An 8851-nucleotide genomic window follows, 5' to 3' on the forward strand; every position below is an offset into this window, starting at 1 on the left:
GAACCGGGTTGCAAATTTTAAAACCAGTCTACTGAGGCAACAAGATTTCTTCAAGAAAGCATTTATTTATTTACTTAATTCTCATTTTGTTCATTTATATTTTGATTTTATTTTGTGTTGAAAATAAAAATAAAGACATTTAAAAAGATTGTTTTTAAGAAATATTTTCTTGCGGCCCAGCCTCACCCAGACTCTGCATCCAGTGGCCCCCAGGCAAATTGAGTTTGAGACCCCTGGTTTAAAGTCTTGTAGAACCTAAAGGAAAATAAGCAAATTCAGCTGTACTTGATGATGGTTGCAATGGAAGGAAGTAACCATTTTCATCTTTACAAAATAACTTTCAACAATTTTACAATTCAGGTCACCTTACAATTCCTTTTGTGTCAATGTACCTTGGGACAACTGAAAGCACTGTGCTGCTGCATCACAAAAGATCATGGATCAACTTTTGTCTGTGTTTTAATGTTGCTCTCATTTTTATGAAGATCTGTTCTTTGTCTGTGCTGTGTTTTATTAGAGATATGGCCTAGCAGCATTGGCCTCTTTCCAGCTGTGGCTCTTCAGTTACTTCCCTCTCCAACTCTAGTCCACTGCTGTCTGAAGTTTGAGAGCTCCTTCTCCGAACTCCACCGCTACTGCCGCTGCTGAGTTGTCGCTGTGTGTTTTTAGCTTCCAGGCAATGTAGCCCTCGTTGCTATCTGCATCATAGAAATGCTCAAAAACAATGTTGAAAAATAAAATAAGAGACACCTAGTGCAAAGAACTGTACTTTATCAAGAGATTATATTCATAGGAAAATGCTTATTACGGTTATCAATTGCGCTTTTGCAATCTGAACTTGATGGAGCCTCGGATGTAGGTAAGTAGGTAGAACTTTATTGATTGAAATTGTTCTTTTCCAATTAGCCACAGCAAATACAGCAATTTTTCATGAAAATAAATCAAAATATAATGAAATATAGACATGAATATTTAATTACTTACTAAGTTGATGCCTGAGAAGTGGATTGGAGTTTCCTGCAGGGTTAGGTATATGAACACAATAATGGGATGTACAAGGTAACAGGCAAAGCTAAGGTTTGAAATAGGAACCCACAAGTTCAGTGACAGGAAGTTCATGATGTACCCTGGAAAAAAGACAGCATTTCAACACTAAATCTAGATCTTATAGCTATTTAATTTTTAAAGTCATTTGTTTCATATATATATATATATATAGAGAGAGAGAGAGAGAAAGAGAGAGAGAGAGAGAGGGAGAGAGAGAGAGAGAAAAGAACCATGTTCTATACAAACTATTGTTAGATTAAAGAATCACAACAATTTGTGATTTGTTATTCAATAGGTTTGAGATAAATGAGAAGCACCTCCATAGCCTTCCTCACAGGCTAATATGATCCAGCTTACAGCAGTCACCCAGGCCAGTCTGTGTAGTCCCTGGTAAATGGCATGGGGTGCTGATGGATGGTCTGGGGCATCTACAAGAGCATAGTAAAATCCAATCACTAGAGCCATGGCCAGCAAGGAACACGTCCATCCAAGAGCAACTTGCCACTTTAAAAGGACAAAGAACGTAATTAATGTGTGATTTAAGGGTGAAATGTAACAAATGTATTCACAATGAAAAATAGGTTTTTCAATGATGCCCTACCTTTTCTTCAAAAGTTCTTCCTTCCTCTCTTTCAGGTACATTCCAAACAAGAAACCAATTAAAAATGTTCCATATCTGGAGTAAGGTTTCGCATAGTATAGATTTGCGTAGTCTGGTGAAAGCCTGAATTAGAGAAGTCATCAGATCAAATCATACATGCTGTGCTAAAGTACGACTGGTCTAATTTGTAGTATTAGTTGCTGTACATTCAAAGATAGCCTAATAAAGAAAACTCATCTTACCAAGTTGCTGTCAAAGACACCGGTAGGTGCAGAAGTGCCGTTAATATGGAACTAGTCAAAATGGTCATCAGCAGCAGTGCTACGACTAAAGCCACAAAAATACCTTTGCTTCTGTAAAATACATTTTTAAAATTAGAGTTGAGAGGTTAAAATGTTTGATAAAAGGTAGAAAAAAAAAAAAAAGAATATTATTTTTAATTATTATTCATATATATATATATATAAGAAGTAAACACAAGAATCAGAAGAGGGGTTGTGGCGAAGCACTGCATGTCAAGAGAGAGGTATCACGTCCAAGGAAGACACTTTGTGGAGCAGATCAGTGATTAGATAAGTAGACAAATATAGCATCTTTAAATGGTTTGACTGGGTTCACTTACAGGTAAAGGCACTGTGAAGAGATTATTAATCAGCAGCAGGTTAGTCCACCAGTATTCCTCACAATTTATAAAATGTTCATTTAGCCACGAGTAAGGCCCCTTGTTGATCACAGATGTGACACTGACACCAAATAAAATCACATGTGGAGGGGTTGTATCCTGAAAAAAACATGTAAAATTGTGGCTGAAATGTCAAAGCAAGTAAAGACTTTCTGACTCAACTTTATAATCCTCTTGAAATAGTAATCTGCCTCAAGACCTACACTCATGGTGTCATCGTTCCTCTGGATTGAGTTCAGGAGAGTTTTGGCACTTAACATACCCCTGAAACACAATAATTTCAACATAGGAGATACATGAACAAACAAGATATTTTGAACTTCTCTGAATTCTCTCCTCCAAACCTCTGATTGTATCAGAGATAATTTAACATTTGGTGTAAAAATACAAAATCAATCTTGTGTTACTACATACAATTTACCAGATTATATTTTCGTCACAATGAAAACGTGGAGGCTATGTGTTTTATGTGTCAATGACAGGCATATAGTTGAGTGGTGACTCACCCAAATAGTAGGAAAATATCCACACTTAGAGTAATAGTCCCTGATAATTCAATGAATGTGTAAAAATGACCGCTAGCATGCTGAGTGCTCTGATGCCTGTCAATGAATTGTAGACCCCTTTCACCGAGGGAGGCCTGCTGAAGAGTACCTTGGTGGTTGTCTGTAGAGAGAAGGCCTTAAGAAACTGCTGCAAACAACGTCCTAAACAACTTTGCTTCGTCTTGATGTGATCTGCAAAGAAGCCAAACACACTAAATTAAAACATACATCTCAATAAGAACACTTTCATATAAATGTGAACGTTAGCTCTCGCCAAATTACCGCAATCTTGGAGACTATCTGCATTTTTTTCACAATTTGACAAATTGTTGTCTCCATTGGTTGGACTCATGATCACTGAGGTAGGTTCTACAGTTGGTGCATACTTTCTGCTCTCTTGGAAGTCTTTTACTGCAGTGGTCAGTGTAGCCGCAAGAGGGATTACTACTGTAATTAAGCAAAGGACCCTGTGGGAGAACATGAGTATAAGGCCATTACTGAAACAAGAAGTTTGAGGTGATATCAGATAAATGGCTTTACTTACAGACATGTGATTCCAGATGTCCCTGGATTTACTACTTTGGACAAACATTGCGTCCTCACCACACTCTGTTTGGAATCATTGACCAGAATTGATGGTAAAGTAGGAATAAGAGAGACCTCTCCAAATGTCATCATTCCTTCAAATGAAAAAATAGTGTGATCACCTTCATGTAAAATGCTCTTGTGTAACATGCACCTACTTGTAGTGATGTCGTAACACCTCACCCATTTCATCTCATATATAGGCAGGAGTTAGCAATGTTAGCAAAAGACTTTTCTCAACCCCGTCTACATCTTCCATCTATTCCCAGGTTGTTCCCAGACCAGCTGAGAGACATAATCTCTCCAGCATTTCCTGGGTATACCTTGGTCTCCTAACGTTGGGAAATTTCCTGAACACCTCACCAGGGAGACGTCCTAGAGTTATCCTAATCAGATGCTCAAACCACCTGAACTGACTCCCCACTTAGCAGAAGTGGTTCTACTCTGCACCTCTCCTGGATGACCTTGCTTCTCTAAAAGAGATCCCAGCCACCCTACACGGGCCCCTGTGATCTTGTTCTTTTGCTCAATACCCATGGTCCGTGACCATAAGTGAGGGTAGGGACGTAGATTGACCGGTATACAGAGACCTTTGCCTTTTGGCTTAGCTCTTTCTTTACCACCATGGATTGGTGTAGAATCCAAATAAGTGCAGATGATCTCACGGTCCGTTCTTCCCTTACTCATGTAAATACACCAGGGTACTTAAACTCATCCACTTGGGGATGCATCTCACCCCAACCCCAGAGAAGGCCAACAGGCCAATCGAGGTAGGGAATATAGTGCTTTCGGTCACAATGTCCACCACCTTACAGGAACATGGTTGAAGTTCAACCAGATGCGGAACATTGGGAGTGGAAAATATCTGTATTGGTGTCTGATTGTCTAGAAATCATGTAACTTCGGGAACCATAACCGAAACTTCGCCTACACGGAACTGCCCATTGTAAACGATCAATAAAATGTTCTGAGTCTGAAATATTGTTGATAATGCTTGGCCGTTGGTCAATAAAACAAATTATCCTGTGACTATCAAACTAATACAGTCGATCCTGTGGTCGTCACACATTACCCGGAACATGGTTGAAGTTCTTCCAGATGCAGAACATTGTAACACTCATTTTCACTGACTTTCAGTGTTATTTTTTGAGTAAACTTTAATGAAAAAAAAGTCTCAAAGCATAAGAGTTACCCACTAATGTAACTTCAGTGAAAACATGTAAGAATTTTTTTTTTAATTTATTTTTACGCAATTGACAGTCAGCTACTAGTGGGAGGTAAAGTTACTCCCTTGGCTGCTGTTTATGTTTGGTCGCAACCCTACTTCATCCAAGAGGTTCAAAGGTGACTCAACTGGACTGTGTAAAGTTTGTTTGGAAAGACCTTTCGCCTCTCTTTTTCGATTTCAACTAAGCTGGGGTTTAGGAGCCAGTATCTACCTAGAGGGGGGAGCAGAGAGCAACAGCGAGGGGTTTAGAACAGTGTATTGACTGAAACCCATTAGTTTAATGAGAGGGTTGTTGACCATCATTGTCTAGCAAAGTGTGACCATCACATGATACTCGTTGTTCCTTGGGAACTTTTCTAGGGAGAGAGCTAAGAACTGCATTGTAAGTAGCTGAAAGGTTATGCCTTAAGCCCAATCTATGTTGACGGAAGGGTTTTCTAGCCTAGTATAGATGGCTTCTTTCGATCTTCTCTGTCCAGCAGCTGTGCGTTGCTGTCATTAGGTGTCGTTTAGGTGCAGATGGACTTCAGAGTTGGCATTTTTTAATGGACTGCTTCGATCTTATGTGAGGTTAATTTTTATACCTGCGTATGTTGTTATCATGTCAGAAAAGGTGAATTCAATAAGATCTTACCCCCATGCACCATTTGATGCACCTCCTTCTCTTTGCAAGAGTCTGGAACACAAATCCCCACAAAATAGAAAACAGTTCCCTGCAAAAGAACAACTTTGATTAAAATGTCTTTTGTATGTATCAATACAAAATAAATGTATTTTAAAATATGAAATAATGTAGTCACTGTATTCTGAAACAAACTGATAAACAGCAACGGAAAACACAACAGCAATCAAGTTAATTGTACAATTACCTGGTTCAAAAAGACTTTGCAGAATTGTCCTGAGAAAGAAGTTGTTTGGACAGAGCGGCATTCCTGCATCATGCTCCCGATCTTGCCGTATGAATCATACACTAATTAAGAAGGAAAAGACTTTGTATAAAAATAGAATTAAAAAAACATTCGACAGGCCATGTTGGGCAACAGAAATTTCTTATCAGAAGGTTTTTAATTAGCTTGGAACATGGCAGAAGCTGAAGCTCACTCAATGTCAAACTATTAATATTATTTGAAGTACTTTATTCTCTGTTAGGAAAATATATATGTATGGACGTAAAAAGCACAGATTGATAAAGTTGTTTATCATGAGAAGTTTTAACTTTGAAATACCTTAAACAAACTTGTTGTGTTTGCATATGGAAACAGAGAACACTATTTGGTGAAACAAGCTATCTGACTTTTTATGGCAGCACGTTTGTTAAATAATGAGTAAAAATAATGACTAAAACACCTAACAATCATCTATACCTGTCGTAGTTCCATCTTTGTTTGAACATAAAATTACATTTGAAATATTCTTATTAAAACAAGCAACCTGTCAAATAGTTTCTGAGGACTTTTTGCAGTGAACTTACTGACAACACTGTATTCTTTTGGGTTTTCCTGGTTCAGTTCCCAGAGGAATGAGGTTGTGTCTCTCATGCATTTGTCAGAAATGTTATGCTCTTGGAAATCCTTCAGTGCAGAGCATAAAGTCACAAATGTGAGCAGCAGCAATGGACCAGTCACAGCCATCGTAAGAACTCTTTATAGAAGATATTTCAGTGTGAAGCTTTTTATATAACCACATGAAACCAAATTATTAATCCATTTTGTATCTCATCATGTTATTGATTTACACCAGTTAGCGTGAACTGTACCAGTAAAAGAACACTAGATCCTGAATACTCATCCATCCTAATCCATGAAAAAAGTCCTCTCACTGTCATGCTTCTTCACATTTATTAGGACCATATTTACCCTTTACTTATAACAATCATACCTGTTGTCTGTTTCTTACTATCAACTTAATACAGTATAACTAATAAGTATAATTTATTTATATTTTTGTATCCGTCAGCTCTGATTATAAATTACACTTCATGCCAGAAGAGAACAGTGAACAAGAAATATTCATTTCTCTCCACAAGATATTTCATTAAACACGTATAATAAATGGACAAACATAAACAACATTTTCCAAGAGTTCAATCCCAATAGCAATCAATTGAATCATTTATCAGTTCCTTGTTTTAGACTTTTTTTTTTTTATATATATTTTATTTATACAGTTTTTATAACAAAGTGCAAACGAGTACAAAAGAAAACCAGGTTATTAAAGCAAAGGAAACAAAGAAAATTAAAATAACAAGAAACAAGAATACACAGTACCGAATAAAGTAGACAAGAGTAGAAATATAAGAGAAAAATAAATAAATTAAAAAGAAAAAAGAAAATAAATAAAATAAAATAAATGTTTTAGACTTTTTAAATTGCCAATGTGTACATGTCAGAGACTTCTGTAAATTAACTTTATTTATTAATATATTGTAACTGAGTGTTTTGGAGTGTTTTTCAGAGTTATAGGTTTAAGTTTGGATATTACTGAAGCCCGTCAAGGCATCGCAAGTTTTGGTTCGTGAGGAAGAAGATGGACAAATGTGATGTGTGTTCATTGTTTTTTAGCGTTGGCTGTGGCCCATAGCAGCCTGTTCAGCATCATAAATAAAGTTGGTAAAGTTCTCACACACTGTCTCTCTCTTTGCAAACGCTACAATACATTGAATATTCTTTTTTTTATCCAACTAATGTTGCCACAAAAATAAGTCCATGGAGGAAAGTTCAAATATACTTTAATGATCAAGTCAAAAAACATAAAATCCAACTTAAACAAAAAATCATAAATTAAAGCTCTAAAATGTCAGGAACAGTCCACAGGCCAAGTAACATTAGCATCCAAGAAGTCACAGAATACAGGGAAGGAAGCCAACCTTGTCGGAGACACGATACTCTGGTGAGTTCTTCTGAGAAGAGATCCTCCTTTTCAAAGGAAAGAAGTTGGGACTAAATCATCCTTGTCTGCAGGGACCTGCCAGCGTCAACAGGAATCATAGAATAAGCATATAAAACCATGTGAAAAACATGACAAATTTGTTGATTTGAGTCTCTTTCAAATATATATTGGACCTCTATTGTATCATCAGTGTGTGTCTGTTTGTAGAGAATGATCATAAGCCCCACCCACTGAAAACACTTTGTTTTTCTGGAGATTAACTCTTGTTTACGACAACTACACCCACTCTGCTGTGATTAGTTAAGCAATGATTTTTGTTACTGCATGTCATCAATCCTGGAAGTCTCGCCCTTTAAAGTGTTTAACAATGAAATTAAATTAATTAAAAAATCAAACCGTTTTATTGACAATTTTCCCATTGTGCAAGAAAGCCATCCTCCCGAACTTAGACTTAGACATCCTTTATTCTCATTTTCGATATTCGAAGAACGAAATTTCGTTTGCATTACTGGCTAAGACAAGTTATAAAGTGCAAAGATTTAGAAATAAATACTGTCTACTGTGTCTACTAAAATAGGTGCAAGAAGCAGTTTTTAAATAAATAAGAAACCGTTTGTTGTAACAACAAATTTAAAACCTCACCATGAAAACCTTACTAAAGATAAGTTAAACACAATTTTAAACTATGGCTGGAATAAAACAACAATATACAATCAACGCAGCATTTGTTTTGGAAGTGAACTTCAACATAACATCTCATCTCACAACTCGAGTACAGACGCTTCTGAGCCCGCTTCCCAAACACCAGTGATGTGGTGTTTGCAGACCAGGTGAGGTCGTCCGAGATTTTCATCCCCAGGAACTTGGTGCTTCTGACCACCTCCACGGCTGTGTCGTCGATGAGAAGAGGGGCATGGCTAGGCTGGATCTTCCTGAAGTCAACAATGATTTCCTTTGTTTTGTCAACATTCAGGATCAGGCTGTTTTCCCTGCACCACTCCACCAGCTGCTTCACTTTCTCTCTGTATTCTTGGTCGTTATCATCCCTGATGAATGAGACCCACCACTGTTGTATCATCTGATATGGTTGGAATCATACCTGGCAACGCAATCAAAGGTCATTAAAGTGAATGGTAGGGGGCTCAGGACACAGCCTTGAGGGGAACAAGTGCTGAGGGTGATTGTGCTGATGGTTTGACTTCCGACATGCACCGTTTGTAGTCTGTGGGTTAGAAAGTCAAGCAGCCAATTACACAGGGAAGAGCCGAAGCCCG

General features: G+C 37.5%; 1 pseudogene; it reads right to left on the minus strand.

Moving 5' to 3' along the window:
- Positions 1–388: 388 nt before the first annotated feature.
- LOC148079188 (O-acyltransferase like protein-like) lies at positions 389–6229 on the minus strand (annotated as a pseudogene).
- Positions 6230–8851: the final 2622 nt, after the last annotated feature.

Source organism: Callionymus lyra, chromosome 5 (assembly GCF_982586985.1).
Source record: "Callionymus lyra chromosome 5, fCalLyr1.hap1.1, whole genome shotgun sequence".
NCBI lineage: Eukaryota > Metazoa > Chordata > Actinopteri > Syngnathiformes > Callionymidae > Callionymus > Callionymus lyra.